We start from the raw sequence: 15603 nt of genomic DNA on the forward strand, positions 1-15603 counted from the left end.
AAAGGCAAAAGAAAACCTTGCAATTTCATTTTTGAACTTTTTGTGTTTCAAAGTGAGACTATTCTTTTAAAACATTCAAAGCTATCTAGACAGAAGGGAACCTGCAGTTTTCCTGATATACCACAATACGGTTGAAATTTTAATAAGTATGCTCTTATTTGTAGTACAACTAAAATGTTTCCGTAAGATTCTATTGATAGTTTTCTATGTGTGCTTATTTGGAAAGTGCAGTGACAAGATATAAAAATGGCGACAGAGTTTGGACTTGTCTGATCGATAAAACCCAAGACTTGTAAAAAGCTATGTGTAAATCATGCATAAATAGAAGAAAGGCAATAGGAAAATGATGAAGGCAAGATTCATAAGTATGTACAAATTCTATTGGGAGTATGGCAAAAACAAAACTCAGTTGATGCTATTGACTTAGCCAATTGAGAAAATCAGATATATATAAACCATGAGATGCACCGTAAAAAGAAAGAGAGGGCTAGTCAGGGAATTGAACCAGGGACCTGTCGCGCCCAAAGCGAAAATCATAGAATCATCAAGTAAGCATGTTTTATTTGATATCTTAACTGTTTTTATGTGAAAATTATATTATATTAAAGCAGTCACTAATGTGTACAAGGAGGAAATATTAGCATAAATAAAATATTTCCTAATAGTCAATAATTTTCTAAGTATACTTGCTTGAAAATTGCTGTACAAAGTTTTATGATGCCCAGCAGAGTTTTTCTGATGGATAAAACCCAAGACATGTCACATGCTGTGTGCAGATAAGTACTTACAAATAATTTTAGCAGTTTGACAAAAAACAAAATTCAATTGTGCAAATTAGTAAATACAATCTATTTTGAGAGTTTTGAAAAAACAACATTCATTTGAAATTCACTACAATAAGATAATAGAACCATTTCAAAGAATCTGAAAATTTGGGCTCGTCCGGGATTTGAACCAGGACCTCTCGCACCCGAAGCGAGAATCATACCCCTAGACCAACGAGCCACCTACCTGAAGATTTTTCTTTGGATTTTTCAATTGATTTTTAGAAAATAGCTTTTTGTTTTTAAAACACCATATACATTTATGTAATAATTAACTTGTAGAATAAATAAAATATTTCCTTATGGTCCAGTAGATAGTTTTCTAAGGTATGCATATAGGAAAAGTGCAGGGACAAGATTTGTGAGTGCCTACAGAGTTTGGACTTCTCTCATGGACGAAGCTAAAGACTAGTCATATGCATTGTACAAATCATGCTTCCAGACACAGAAGAAAGGCAAAAGAATACCTTGCAATTTCATTTTTGAACTTTTTGTGTTTCAAAGTGAGACTATTCTTTTAAAACATTCAAAGCTATCTAGACAGAAGGGAACCTGCAGTTTTCCTGATATACCACAATACGGTTGAAATTTTAATAAGTATGCTCTTATTTGTAGTACAACTAAAATGTTTCCGTAAGATTCTATTGATAGTTTTCTATGTGTGCTTATTTGGAAAGTGCAGTGACAAGATATAAAAATGGCTACAGAGTTTGGACTTGTCTGATCGATAAAACCCAAGACTTGTAAAAGCTATGTGTAAATCATGCATAAATAGAAGAAAGGCAATAGGAAAATGATGAAGGCAAGATTCATAAGTATGTACAAATTCTATTGGGAGTATGGCAAAAACAAAACTCAGTTGATGCTATTGACTTAGCCAATTGAGAAAATCAGATATATATAAACCATGAGATGCACCGTAAAAAGAAAGAGAGGGCTAGTCAGGGAATTGAACCAGGGACCTGTCGCGCCCAAAGCGAAAATCATAGAATCATCAAGTAAGCATGTTTTATTTGATATCTTAACTGTTTTTATGTGAAAATTATATTATACTAAAGCAGTCACTAATGTGTACAAGGAGGAAATATTAGCATAAATAAAATATTTCCTAATAGTCAATAATTTTCTAAGTATACTTGCTTGAAAATTGCTGTACAAAGTTTTATGATGCCCAGCAGAGTTTTTCTGATGGATAAAACCCAAGACATGTCACATGCTGTGTGCAGATAAGTACTTACAAATAATTTTAGCAGTTTGACAAAAAACAAAATTCAATTGTGCAAATTAGTAAATACAATCTATTTTGAGAGTTTTGAAAAAACAACATTCATTTGAAATTCACTACAATAAGATAATAGAACCATTTCAAAGAATCTGAAAATTTGGGCTTGTCCGAGATTTGAACCCGTGACCTCTCGCACCCGAAGCGAGAATCATTCCCCTAGACCAACGAGCCACCTACCTGAAGATTTTTCTTTGGATTTTTCAATTGATTTTTAGAAAATAGCTTTTTGTTTTTAAAACACCATATACATTTATGTAATAATTAACTTGTAGAATAAATAAAATATTTCCTTATGGTCCAGTAGATAGTTTTCTAAGGTATGCATATAGGAAAAGTGCAGGGACAAGATTTGTGAGTGCCTACAGAGTTTGGACTTCTCTCATGGACGAAGCTAAAGACTAGTCATATGCATTGTACAAATCATGCTTCCAGACACAGAAGAAAGGCAAAAGAATACCTTGCAATTTCATTTTTGAACTTTTTGTGTTTCAAAGTGAGACTATTCTTTTAAAACATTCAAAGCTATCTAGACAGAAGGGAACCTGCAGTTTTCCTGATATACCACAATACGGTTGAAATTTTAATAAGTATGCTCTTATTTGTAGTACAACTAAAATGTTTCCGTAAGATTCTATTGATAGTTTTCTATGTGTGCTTATTTGGAAAGTGCAGTGACAAGATATAAAAATGGCTACAGAGTTTGGACTTGTCTGATTGATAAAACCCAAGACTTGTAAAAAGCTATGTGTAAATCATGCATAAATAGAAGAAAGGCAATAGGAAAATGATGAAGGCAAGATTCATAAGTATGTACAAATTCTATTGGGAGTATGGCAAAAACAAAACTCAGTTGATGCTATTGACTTAGCCAATTGAGAAAATCAGATATATATAAACCATGAGATGCACCGTAAAAAGAAAGAGAGGGCTCGTCAGGGAATTGAACCAGGGACCTGTCGCGCCCAAAACGAAAATCATAGAATCATCAAGTAAGCATGTTTTATTTGATATCTTAACCAATTTTATATGAAAATTATATTATTTTAAAGCAGTCACTAATGTGTACAAGGAGGAAATATTAGCATAAATAAAATATTTCCTAATAGTCAATAATTTTCTAAGTATATTTGCTTGAAAATTGCTGTACAAAGTTTTATGATGCCCAGCAGAGTTTTTCTGATGGATAAAACCCAAGACATCTCACATGCTGTGTGCAGATAAGTACTTACAAATAATTTTAGCAGTTTGACAAAAAACAAAATTCAATTGTGCAAATTAGTAAATACAATCTATTTTGAGAGTTTTGAAAAAACAACATTCAGTTGAAATTCACTCAGGACATTGACTACAATAAGATAATAGAACCATTTCAAAGAATCTGAAAATTTGGGCTCGTCCGGGATTTGAACCCGGGACCTCTCGCACCCGAAGCGCGATTCATACCCCTAGACCAACTAGCCACCTACCTGAAGATTTTTCTTTGGATTTTTCTATTGATTTTTAGAAAATAGCTTTTTGTTTTTAAAACACCATATACATTTATGTAAAAATTAACTTGTAGAATAAATAAAATATTTCCTTATGGTCCAGTAGATAGTTTTCTAAGGTATGCATATAGGAAAAGTGCAGGGACAAGATTTGTGAGTGCCTACAGAGTTTGGACTTCTCTCATGGACGAAGCTAAGGACTAGTCATATGCATTGTATAAATCATGCTTCCAGACACAGAAGAAAGGCAAAAGAATACCTTGCAATTTCATTTTTGAACTTTTTGTGTTTCAAAGTGAGACTATTCTTTTAAAACATTCAAAGCTATCTAGACAGAAGGGAACCTGCAGTTTTCCTGATATACCACAATACGGTTGAAATTTTAATAAGTATGCTCTTATTTGTAGTACAACTAAAATGTTTCCGTAAGATTCTATTGATAGTTTTCTATGTGTGCTTATTTGGAAAGTGCAGTGACAAGATATAAAAATGGCTACAGAGTTTGGACTTGTCTGATCGATAAAACCCAAGACTTGTAAAAAGCTATGTGTAAATCATGCATAAATAGAAGAAAGGCAATAGGAAAATGATGAAGGCAAGATTCATAAGTATGTACAAATTCTATTGGGAGTATGGCAAAAACAAAACTCAGTTGATGCTATTGACTTAGCCAATTGAGAAAATCAGATATATATAAACCATGAGATGCATTGTAAAAAGAAAGAGAGGGCTCGTCAGGGAATTGAACCAGGGACCTGTCGCGCCCAAAGCGAAAATCATAGAATCATCAAGTAAGCATGTTTTATTTGATATCTTAAACAATTTTATGTGAAAATTATATTATTTTAAAGAAGTCACTAATGTGTACAAGGAGGAAATATTAGCATAAATAAAATATTTCCTAATAGTCAATAATTTTCTAAGTATACTTGCTTGAAAATTGCTGTACAAAGTTTTATGATGCCCAGCAGAGTTTTTCTGATGGATAAAACCCAAGACATGTCACATGCTGTGTGCAGATAAGTACTTACAAATAATTTTAGCAGTTTGACAAAAAACAAAATTCAATTGTGCAAATTAGTAAATACAATCTATTTTGAGAGTTTTGAAAAAACAACATTCATTTGAAATTCACTACAATAAGATAATAGAACCATTTCAAAGAATCTGAAAATTTGGGCTCGTCCGGGATTTGAACCCGGGATCTCTCGCACCCGAAGCGAGAATCATACCCCTAGACCAACGAGCCACCTACCTGAAGATTTTTCTTTGGATTTTTCAATTGATTTTTAGAAAATAGCTTTTTGTTTTTAAAACACCATATACATTTATGTAATAATTAACTTGTAGAATAAATAAAATATTTCCTTATGGTCCAGTAGATAGTTTTCTAAGGTATGCATATAGGAAAAGTGCAGGGACAAGATTTGTGAGTGCCTACAGAGTTTGGACTTCTCTCATGGACGAAGCTAAAGACTAGTCATATGCATTGTACAAATCATGCTTCCAGACACAGAAGAAAGGCAAAAGAAAACCTTGCAATTTCATTTTTGAACTTTTTGTGTTTCAAAGTGAGACTATTCTTTTAAAACATTCAAAGCTATCTAGACAGAAGGGAACCTGCAGTTTTCCTGATATACCACAATACGGTTGAAATTTTAATAAGTATGCTCTTATTTGTAGTACAACTAAAATGTTTCCGTAAGATTCTATTGATAGTTTTCTATGTGTGCTTATTTGGAAAGTGCAGTGACAAGATATAAAAATGGCTACAGAGTTTGGACTTGTCTGATCGATAAAACCCAAGACTTGTAAAAAGCTATGTGTAAATCATGCATAAATAGAAGAAAGGCAATAGGAAAATGATGAAGGCAAGATTCATAAGTATGTACAAATTCTATTGGGAGTATGGCAAAAACAAATCTCAGTTGATGCTATTGACTTAGCCAATTGAGAAAATCATATATATATAAACCATGAGATGCACCGTAAAAAGAAAGAGAGGGCTAGTCAGGGAATTGAACCAGGGACCTGTCGCGCCCAAAGCAAAAATCATAGAATCATCAAGTAAGCATGTTTTATTTGATATCTTAACTGTTTTTATGTGAAAATTATATTATATTAAAGCAGTCACTAATGTGTACAAGGAGGAAATATTAGCATAAATAAAATATTTCCTAATAGTCAATAATTTTCTAAGTATACTTGCTTGAAAATTGCTGTACAAAGTTTTATGATGCCCAGCAGAGTTTTTCTGATGGATAAAACCCAAGACATGTCACATGCTGTGTGCAGATAAGTACTTACAAATAATTTTAGCAGTTTGACAAAAAACAAAATTCAATTGTGCAAATTAGTAAATACAATCTATTTTGAGAGTTTTGAAAAAACAACATTCAGTTGAAATTCACTCAGGACATTGACTACAATAAGATAATAGAACCATTTCAAAGAATCTGAAAATTTGGGCTCGTCCGGGATTTGAACCCGGGACCTCTCGCACCCGAAGCGCGAATCATACCCCTAGACCAACTAGCCACCTACCTGAAGATTTTTCTTTGGATTTTTCAATTGATTTTTAGAAAATAGCTTTTTGTTTTTAAAACACCATATACATTTATGTAAAAATTAACTTGTAGAATAAATAAAATATTTCCTTATGGTCCAGTAGATAGTTTTCTAAGGTATGCATATAGGAAAAGTGCAGGGACAAGATTTGTGAGTGCCTACAGAGTTTGGACTTCTCTCATGGACGAAGCTAAAGACTAGTCATATGCATTGTATAAATCATGCTTCCAGACACAGAAGAAAGGCAAAAGAATACCTTGCAATTTCATTTTTGAACTTTTTGTGTTTCAAAGTGAGACTATTCTTTTAAAACATTCAAAGCTATCTAGACAGAAGGGAACCTGCAGTTTTCCTGATATACCACAATACGGTTGAAATTTTAATAAGTATGCTCTTATTTGTAGTACAACTAAAATGTTTCCGTAAGATTCTATTGATAGTTTTCTATGTGTGCTTATTTGGAAAGTGCAGTGACAAGATATAAAAATGGCTACAGAGTTTGGACTTGTCTGATCGATAAAACCCAAGACTTGTAAAAAGCTATGTGTAAATCATGCATAAATAGAAGAAAGGCAATAGGAAAATGATGAAGGCAAGATTCATAAGTATGTACAAATTCTATTGGGAGTATGGCAAAAACAAAACTCAGTTGATGCTATTGACTTAGCCAATTGAGAAAATCAGATATATATAAACCATGAGATGCATTGTAAAAAGAAAGAGAGGGCTCGTCAGGGAATTGAACCAGGGACCTGTCGCGCCCAAAGCGAAAATCATAGAATCATCAAGTAAGCATGTTTTATTTGATATCTTAACCAATTTTATATGAAAATTATATTATTTTAAAGCAGTCACTAATGTGTACAAGGAGGAAATATTAGCATAAATAAAATATTTCCTAATAGTCAATAATTTTCTAAGTATACTTGCTTGAAAATTGCTGTACAAAGTTTTATGATGCCCAGCAGAGTTTTTCTGATGGATAAAACCCAAGACATGTCACATGCTGTGTGCAGATAAGTACTTACAAATAATTTTAGCAGTTTGACAAAAAACAAAATTCAATTGTGCAAATTAGTAAATACAATCTATTTTGAGAGTTTTGAAAAAACAACATTCAGTTGAAATTCACTCAGGACATTGACTACAATAAGATAATAGAACCATTTCAAAGAATCTGAAAATTTGGGCTCGTCCGGGATTTGAACCCGGGAACTCTCGCACCCGAAGCGAGAATCATACCCCTAGACCAACTAGCCACCTACCTGAAGATTTTTCTTTGGATTTTTCAATTGATTTTTAGAAAATAGCTTTTTGTTTTTAAAACACCATATACATTTATGTCATAATTAACTTGTAGAATAAATAAAATATTTCCTTATGGTCCAGTAGATAGTTTTCTAAGGTATGCATATAGATAAAGTGCAGGGACAAGATTTGTGAGTGCCTACAGAGTTTGGACTTCTCTCATGGACGAAGCTAAAGACTAGTCATATGCATTGTACAAATCATGCTTCCAGACACAGAAGAAAGGCAAAAGAAAACCTTGCAATTTCATTTTTGAACTTTTTGTGTTTCAAAGTGAGACTATTCTTTTAAAACATTCAAAGCTATCTAGACAGAAGGGAACCTGCAGTTTTCCTGATATACCACAATACGGTTGAAATTTTAATAAGTATGCTCTTATTTGTAGTACAACTAAAATGTTTCCGTAAGATTCTATTGATAGTTTTCTATGTGTGCTTATTTGGAAAGTGCAGTGACAAGATATAAAAATGGCGACAGAGTTTGGACTTGTCTGATCGATAAAACCCAAGACTTGTAAAAAGCTATGTGTAAATCATGCATAAATAGAAGAAAGGCAATAGGAAAATGATGAAGGCAAGATTCATAAGTATGTACAAATTCTATTGGGAGTATGGCAAAAACAAAACTCAGTTGATGCTATTGACTTAGCCAATTGAGAAAATCAGATATATATAAACCATGAGATGCACCGTAAAAAGAAAGAGAGGGCTAGTCAGGGAATTGAACCAGGGACCTGTCGCGCCCAAAGCGAAAATCATAGAATCATCAAGTAAGCATGTTTTATTTGATATCTTAACTGTTTTTATGTGAAAATTATATTATATTAAAGCAGTCACTAATGTGTACAAGGAGGAAATATTAGCATAAATAAAATATTTCCTAATAGTCAATAATTTTCTAAGTATACTTGCTTGAAAATTGCTGTACAAAGTTTTATGATGCCCAGCAGAGTTTTTCTGATGGATAAAACCCAAGACATGTCACATGCTGTGTGCAGATAAGTACTTACAAATAATTTTAGCAGTTTGACAAAAAACAAAATTCAATTGTGCAAATTAGTAAATACAATCTATTTTGAGAGTTTTGAAAAAACAACATTCAGTTGAAATTCACTCAGGACATTGACTACAATAAGATAATAGAACCATTTCAAAGAATCTGAAAATTTGGGCTCGTCCGGGATTTGAACCCGGGAACTCTCGCACCTGAAGCGAGAATCATACCCCTAGACCAACTAGCCACCTACCTGAAGATTTTTCTTTGGATTTTTCAATTGATTTTTAGAAAATAGCTTTTTGTTTTTAAAACACCATATACATTTATGTAATAATTAACTTGTAGAATAAATAAAATATTTCCTTATGGTCCAGTAGATAGTTTTCTAAGGTATGCATATAGGAAAAGTGCAGGGACAAGATTTGTGAGTGCCTACAGAGTTTGGACTTCTCTCATGGACGAAGCTAAAGACTTGTCATATGCATTGTACAAATCATGCTTCCAGACACAGAAGAAAGGCAAAAGAATACCTTGCAATTTCATTTTTGAACTTTTTGTGTTTCAAAGTGAGACTATTCTTTTAAAACATTCAAAGCTATCTAGACAGAAGGGAACCTGCAGTTTTCCTGATATACCACAATACGGTTGAAATTTTAATAAGTATGCTCTTATTTGTAGTACAACTAAAATGTTTCCGTAAGATTCTATTGATAGTTTTCTATGTGTGCTTATTTGGAAAGTGCAGTGACAAGATATAAAAATGGCTACAGAGTTTGGACTTGTCTGATCGATAAAACCCAAGACTTGTAAAAAGCTATGTGTAAATCATGCATAAATAGAAGAAAGGCAATAGGAAAATGATGAAGGCAAGATTCATAAGTATGTACAAATTCTATTGGGAGTATGGCAAAAACAAAACTCAGTTGATGCTATTGACTTAGCCAATTGAGAAAATCAGATATATATAAACCATGAGATGCACCGTAAAAAGAAAGAGAGGGCTAGTCAGTGAATTGAACCAGGGACCTGTCGCGCCCAAAGCGAAAATCATAGAATCATCAAGTAAGCATGTTTTATTTGATATCTTAACTGTTTTTATGTGAAAATTATATTATTTTAAAGCAGTCACTAATGTGTACAAGGAGGAAATATTAGCATAAATAAAATATTTCCTAATAGTCAATAATTTTCTAAGTATACTTGCTTGAAAATTGCTGTACAAAGTTTTATGATGCCCAGCAGAGTTTTTCTGATGGATAAAACCCAAGACATGTCACATGCTGTGTGCAGATAAGTACTTACAAATAATTTTAGCAGTTTGACAAAAAACAAAATTCAATTGTGCAAATTAGTAAACACAATCTATTTTGAGAGTTTTGAAAAAACAACATTCATTTGAAATTCACTACAATAAGATAATAGAACCATTTCAAAGAATCTGAAAATTTGGGCTCGTCCGGGATTTGAACCCGGGACCTCTCGCACCCGAAGCGAGAATCATACCCCTAGACCAACGAGCCACCTACCTGAAGATTTTTCTTTGGATTTTTCAATTGATTTTTAGAAAATAGCTTTTTGTTTTTAAAACACCATATACATTTATGTAATAATTAACTTGTAGAATAAATAAAATATTTCCTTATGGTCCAGTAGATAGTTTTCTAAGGTATGCATATAGGAAAAGTGCAGGGACAAGATTTGTGAGTGCCTACAGAGTTTGGACTTCTCTCATGGACGAAGCTAAAGACTTGTCATATGCATTGTACAAATCATGCTTCCAGACACAGAAGAAAGGCAAAAGAATACCTTGCAATTTCATTTTTGAACTTTTTGTGTTTCAAAGTGAGACTATTCTTTTAAAACATTCAAAGCTATCTAGACAGAAGGGAACCTGCAGTTTTCCTGATATACCACAAAGTTTTATGATGCCCAGCAGAGTTTTTCTGATGGATAAAACCCAAGACATGTCACATGCTGTGTGCAGATAAGTACTTACAAATAATTTTAGCAGTTTGACAAAAAACAAAATTCAATTGTGCAAATTAGTAAATACAATCTATTGTACAAGGAGGAAATATTAGCAGAAATAAAATATTTCCTAATAGTCAATAATTTTCTAAGTATACTTGCTTGAAAATTGCTGTACAAAGTTTTATGATGCCCAGCAGAGTTTTTCTGATGGATAAAACCCAAGACATGTCACATGCTGTGTGCAGATAAGTACTTACAAATAATTTTAGCAGTTTGACAAAAAACAAAATTCAATTGTGCAAATTAGTAAATACAATCTATTTTGAGAGTTTTGAAAAAACAACATTCATTTGAAATTCACTCAGGAAATTGACTACAATAAGATAATAGAACCATTTCAAAGAATCTGAAAATTTGGGCTCGTTCGGGATTTGAACCCGGGACCTCTCGCACCCGAAGCGAGAATCATACCCCTAGACCAACGAGCCACCTACCTGAAGACTTTTCTTTGGATTTTTCAATTGATTTTTAGAAAATAGCTTTTTGTTTTTAAAACACCATATACATTTATGTAAAAATTAACTTGTAGAATAAATAAAATATTTCCTTATGGTCCAGTAGATAGTTTTCTAAGGTATGCATATAGGAAAAGTGCAGGGACAAGATTTGTGAGTGCCTACAGAGTTTGGACTTCTCTCATGGACGAAGCTAAAGACTAGTCATATGCATTGTACAAATCATGCTTCCAGACACAGAAGAAAGGCAAAAGAATACCTTGCAATTTCATTTTTGAACTTTTTGTGTTTCAAAGTGAGACTATTCTTTTAAAACATTCAAAGCTATCTAGACAGAAGGGAACCTGCAGTTTTCCTGATATACCACAATACGGTTGAAATTTTAATAAGTATGCTCTTATTTGTAGTACAACTAAAATGTTTCCGTAAGATTCTATTGATAGTTTTCTATGTGTGCTTATTTGGAAAGTGCAGTGACAAGATATAAAAATGGCGACAGAGTTTGGACTTGTCTGATCGATAAAACCCAAGACTTGTAAAAAGCTATGTGTAAATCATGCATAAATAGAAGAAAGGCAATAGGAAAATGATCAAGGCAAGATTCATAAGTATGTACAAATTCTATTGGGAGTATTGCAAAAACAAAACTCAGTTGATGCTATTGACTTAGCCAATTGAGAAAATCAGATATATATAAACCATGAGATGCACCGTAAAAAGAAAGAGAGGGCTCGTCAGGGAATTGAACCAGGGACCTGTTGCGCCCAAAGCGAAAATCATAGAATCATCAAGTAAGCATGTTTTATTTGATATCTTAACCAATTTTATGTGAAAATTATATTATTTTAAAGCAGTCACTAATGTGTACAAGGAGGAAATATTAGCATAAATAAAATATTTCCTAATAGTCAATAATTTTCTAAGTATACTTGCTTGAAAATTGCTGTACAAAGTTTTATGATGCCCAGCAGAGTTTTTCTGATGGATAAAACCCAAGACATGTCACATGCTGTGTGCAGATAAGTACTTACAAATAATTTTAGCAGTTTGACAAAAACAAAATTCAATTGTGCAAATTAGTAAACACAATCTATTTTGAGAGTTTTGAAAAAACAACATTCATTTGAAATTCACTACAATAAGATAATAGAACCATTTCAAAGAATCTGAAAATTTGGGCTCGTCCGGGATTTGAACCCAGGACCTCTCGCACCCGAAGCGAGAATCATACCCCTAGACCAACGAGCCACCTACCTGAAGTTTTTTCTTTGGATTTTTCAATTGATTTTTAGAAAATAGCTTTTTGATTTTAAAACACCATATACATTTATGTAATAATTAACTTGTAGAATAAATAAAATATTTCCTTATGGTCCAGTAGATAGTTTTCTAAGGTATGCATATAGGAAAAGTGCAGGGACAAGATTTGTGAGTGCCTACAGAGTTTGGACTTCTCTCATGGACGAAGCTAAAGACTAGTCATATGCATTGTACAAATCATGCTTCCAGACACAGAAGAAAGGCAAAAGAAAACCTTGCAATTTCATTTTTGAACTTTTTGTGTTTCAAAGTGAGACTATTCTTTTAAAACATTCAAAGCTATCTAGACAGAAGGGAACCTGCAGTTTTCCTGATATACCACAATACGGTTGAAATTTTAATAAGTATGCTCTTATTTGTAGTACAACTAAAATGTTTCCGTAAGATTCTATTGATAGTTTTCTATGTGTGCTTATTTGGAAAGTGCAGTGACAAGATATAAAAATGGCTACAGAGTTTGGACTTGTCTGATCGATAAAACCTAAGACTTGTAAAAAGCTATGTGTAAATCATGCATAAATAGAAGAAAGGCAATAGGAAAATGATGAAGGCAAGATTCATAAGTATGTACAAATTCTATTGGGAGTATGGCAAAAACAAAACTCAGTTGATGCTATTGACTTAGCCAATTGAGAAAATCAGATATATATAAACCATGAGATGCACCGTAAAAAGAAAGAGAGGGCTCGTCAGGGAATTTAACCAGGGACCTGTCGCGCCCAAAACGAAAATCATAGAATCATCAAGTAAGCATGTTTTATTTGATATCTTAACCAATTTTATGTGAAAATTATATTATTTTAAAGCAGTCACTAATGTGTACAAGGAGGAAATATTAGCATAAATAAAATATTTCCTAATAGTCAATAATTTTCTAAGTATACTTGCTTGAAAATTGCTGTACAAAGTTTTATGATGCCCAGCAGAGTTTTTCTGATGGATAAAACCCAAGACATGTCACATGCTGTGTGCAGATAAGTACTTACAAATAATTTTAGCAGTTTGACAAAAAACAAAATTCAATTGTGCAAATTAGTAAACACAATCTATTTTGAGAGTTTTGAAAAAACAACATTCATTTGAAATTCACTACAATAAGATAATAGAACCATTTCAAAGAATCTGAAAATTTGGGCTCGTCCGGGATTTGAACCCAGGACCTCTCGCACCCGAAGCGAGAATCATACCCCTAGACCAACGAGCCACCTACCTGAAGATTTTTCTTTGGATTTTTCAATTGATTTTTAGAAAATAGCTTTTTGATTTTAAAACACCATATACATTTATGTAATAATTAACTTGTAGAATAAATAAAATATTTCCTTATGGTCCAGTAGATAGTTTTCTAAGGTATGCATATAGGAAAAGTGCAGGGACAAGATTTGTGAGTGCCTACAGAGTTTGGACTTCTCTCATGGACGAAGCTAAAGACTAGTCATATGCATTGTACAAATCATGCTTCCAGACACAGAAGAAAGGCAAAAGAAAACCTTGCAATTTCATTTTTGAACTTTTTGTGTTTCAAAGTGAGACTATTCTTTTAAAACATTCAAAGCTATCTAGACAGAAGGGAACCTGCAGTTTTCCTGATATACCACAATACGGTTGAAATTTTAATAAGTATGCTCTTATTTGTAGTACAACTAAAATGTTTCCGTAAGATTCTATTGATAGTTTTCTATGTGTGCTTATTTGGAAAGTGCAGTGACAAGATATAAAAATGGCTACAGAGTTTGGACTTGTCTGATCGATAAAACCTAAGACTTGTAAAAAGCTATGTGTAAATCATGCATAAATAGAAGAAAGGCAATAGGAAAATGATGAAGGCAAGATTCATAAGTATGTACAAATTCTATTGGGAGTATGGCAAAAACAAAACTCAGTTGATGCTATTGACTTAGCCAATTGAGAAAATCAGATATATATAAACCATGAGATGCACCGTAAAAAGAAAGAGAGGGCTCGTCAGGGAATTTAACCAGGGACCTGTCGCGCCCAAAACGAAAATCATAGAATCATCAAGTAAGCATGTTTTATTTGATATCTTAACTGTTTTTATGTGAAAATTATATTATTTTAAAGCAGTCACTAATGTGTACAAGGAGGAAATATTAGCATAAATAAAATATTTCCTAATAGTCAATAATTTTCTAAGTATACTTGCTTGAAAATTGCTGTACAAAGTTTTATGATGCCCAGCAGAGTTTTTCTGATGGATAAAACCCAAGACATGTCACATGCTGTGTGCAGATAAGTACTTACAAATAATTTTAGCAGTTTGACAAAAAACAAAATTCAATTGTGCAAATTAGTAAATACAATCTATTTTGAGAGTTTTGAAAAAACAACCTTCATTTGAAATTCACTACAATAAGATAATAGAACCATTTCAAAGAATCTGAAAATTTGGGCTCGTCCGGGATTTGAACCGGGGACCTCTCGCACCTGAAGCGAGAATCATACCCCTAGACCAACGAGCCACCTACCTGAAGATTTTTCTTTGGATTTTTCAATTGATTTTTAGAAAATAGCTTTTTGTTTTTAAAACACCATATACATTTATGTAATAATTAACTTGTAGAATAAATAAAATATTTCCTTATGGTCCAGTAGATAGTTTTCTAAGGTATGCATATAGGAAAAGTGCAGGGACAAGATTTGTGAGTGCCTACAGAGTTTGGACTTCTCTCATGGACGAAGCTAAAGACTAGTCATATGCATTGTACAAATCATGCTTCCAGACACAGAAGAAAGGCAAAAGAATACCTTGCAATTTCATTTTTGAACTTTTTGTGTTTCAAAGTGAGACTATTCTTTTAAAACATTCAAAGCTATCTAGACAGAAGGGAACCTGCAGTTTTCCTGATATACCACAATACGGTTGAAATTTTAATAAGTATGCTCTTATTTGTAGTACAACTAAAATGTTTCCGTAAGATTCTATTGATAGTTTTCTATGTGTGCTTATTTGGAAAGTGCAGTGACAAGATATAAAAATGGCTACAGAGTTTGGACTTGTCTGATCGATAAAACCCAAGACTTGTAAAAAGCTATGTGTAAATCATGCATAAATAGAAGAAAGGCAATAGGAAAATGATGAAGGCAAGATTCATAAGTATGTACAAATTCTATTGGGAGTATGGCAAAAACAAAACTCAGTTGATGCTATTGACTTAGCCAATTGAGAAAATCAGATATATATAAACCATGAGATGCACCGTAAAAAGAAAGAGAGGGCTCGTCAGGGAATTTAACCAGGGACCTGTCGCGCCCAAAACGAAAATCATAGAATCATCAAGTAAGCATGTTTTATTTGATATCTTAACCAA

General features: G+C 32.9%; 7 non-coding genes across 7 annotated transcripts; all 7 read right to left on the reverse strand.

Annotated features, from left to right (window-relative positions):
• Positions 1 to 934: 934 nt before the first annotated feature.
• On the reverse strand, positions 935 to 1005 carry TRNAP-CGG (transfer RNA proline (anticodon CGG)). Its single transcript has one exon. It is a non-coding gene; the product is annotated as a tRNA-Pro (tRNA).
• A 3768-nt stretch (positions 1006 to 4773) lies between these two features.
• TRNAP-CGG (transfer RNA proline (anticodon CGG)) lies at positions 4774 to 4845 on the reverse strand. The gene has a single exon. It is a non-coding gene; the product is annotated as a tRNA-Pro (tRNA).
• Positions 4846 to 7351: 2506 nt separating this feature from the next.
• On the reverse strand, positions 7352 to 7423 carry TRNAP-CGG (transfer RNA proline (anticodon CGG)). The gene has a single exon. It is a non-coding gene; the product is annotated as a tRNA-Pro (tRNA).
• Positions 7424 to 9916: 2493 nt separating this feature from the next.
• Positions 9917 to 9988, reverse strand: TRNAP-CGG (transfer RNA proline (anticodon CGG)). Its single transcript has one exon. It is a non-coding gene; the product is annotated as a tRNA-Pro (tRNA).
• An 867-nt stretch (positions 9989 to 10855) lies between these two features.
• On the reverse strand, positions 10856 to 10927 carry TRNAP-CGG (transfer RNA proline (anticodon CGG)). The gene has a single exon. It is a non-coding gene; the product is annotated as a tRNA-Pro (tRNA).
• A 1203-nt stretch (positions 10928 to 12130) lies between these two features.
• On the reverse strand, positions 12131 to 12202 carry TRNAP-CGG (transfer RNA proline (anticodon CGG)). The gene has a single exon. It is a non-coding gene; the product is annotated as a tRNA-Pro (tRNA).
• Positions 12203 to 13406: 1204 nt separating this feature from the next.
• Positions 13407 to 13478, reverse strand: TRNAP-CGG (transfer RNA proline (anticodon CGG)). The gene has a single exon. It is a non-coding gene; the product is annotated as a tRNA-Pro (tRNA).
• Between the last annotated feature and the right edge of the window lie 2125 nt (positions 13479 to 15603).

Source organism: Taudactylus pleione, unplaced genomic scaffold, assembly GCF_031769625.1.
Source record: "Taudactylus pleione unplaced genomic scaffold, aTauple2 ptg000192l, whole genome shotgun sequence".
Lineage (NCBI taxonomy): Eukaryota > Metazoa > Chordata > Amphibia > Anura > Myobatrachidae > Taudactylus > Taudactylus pleione.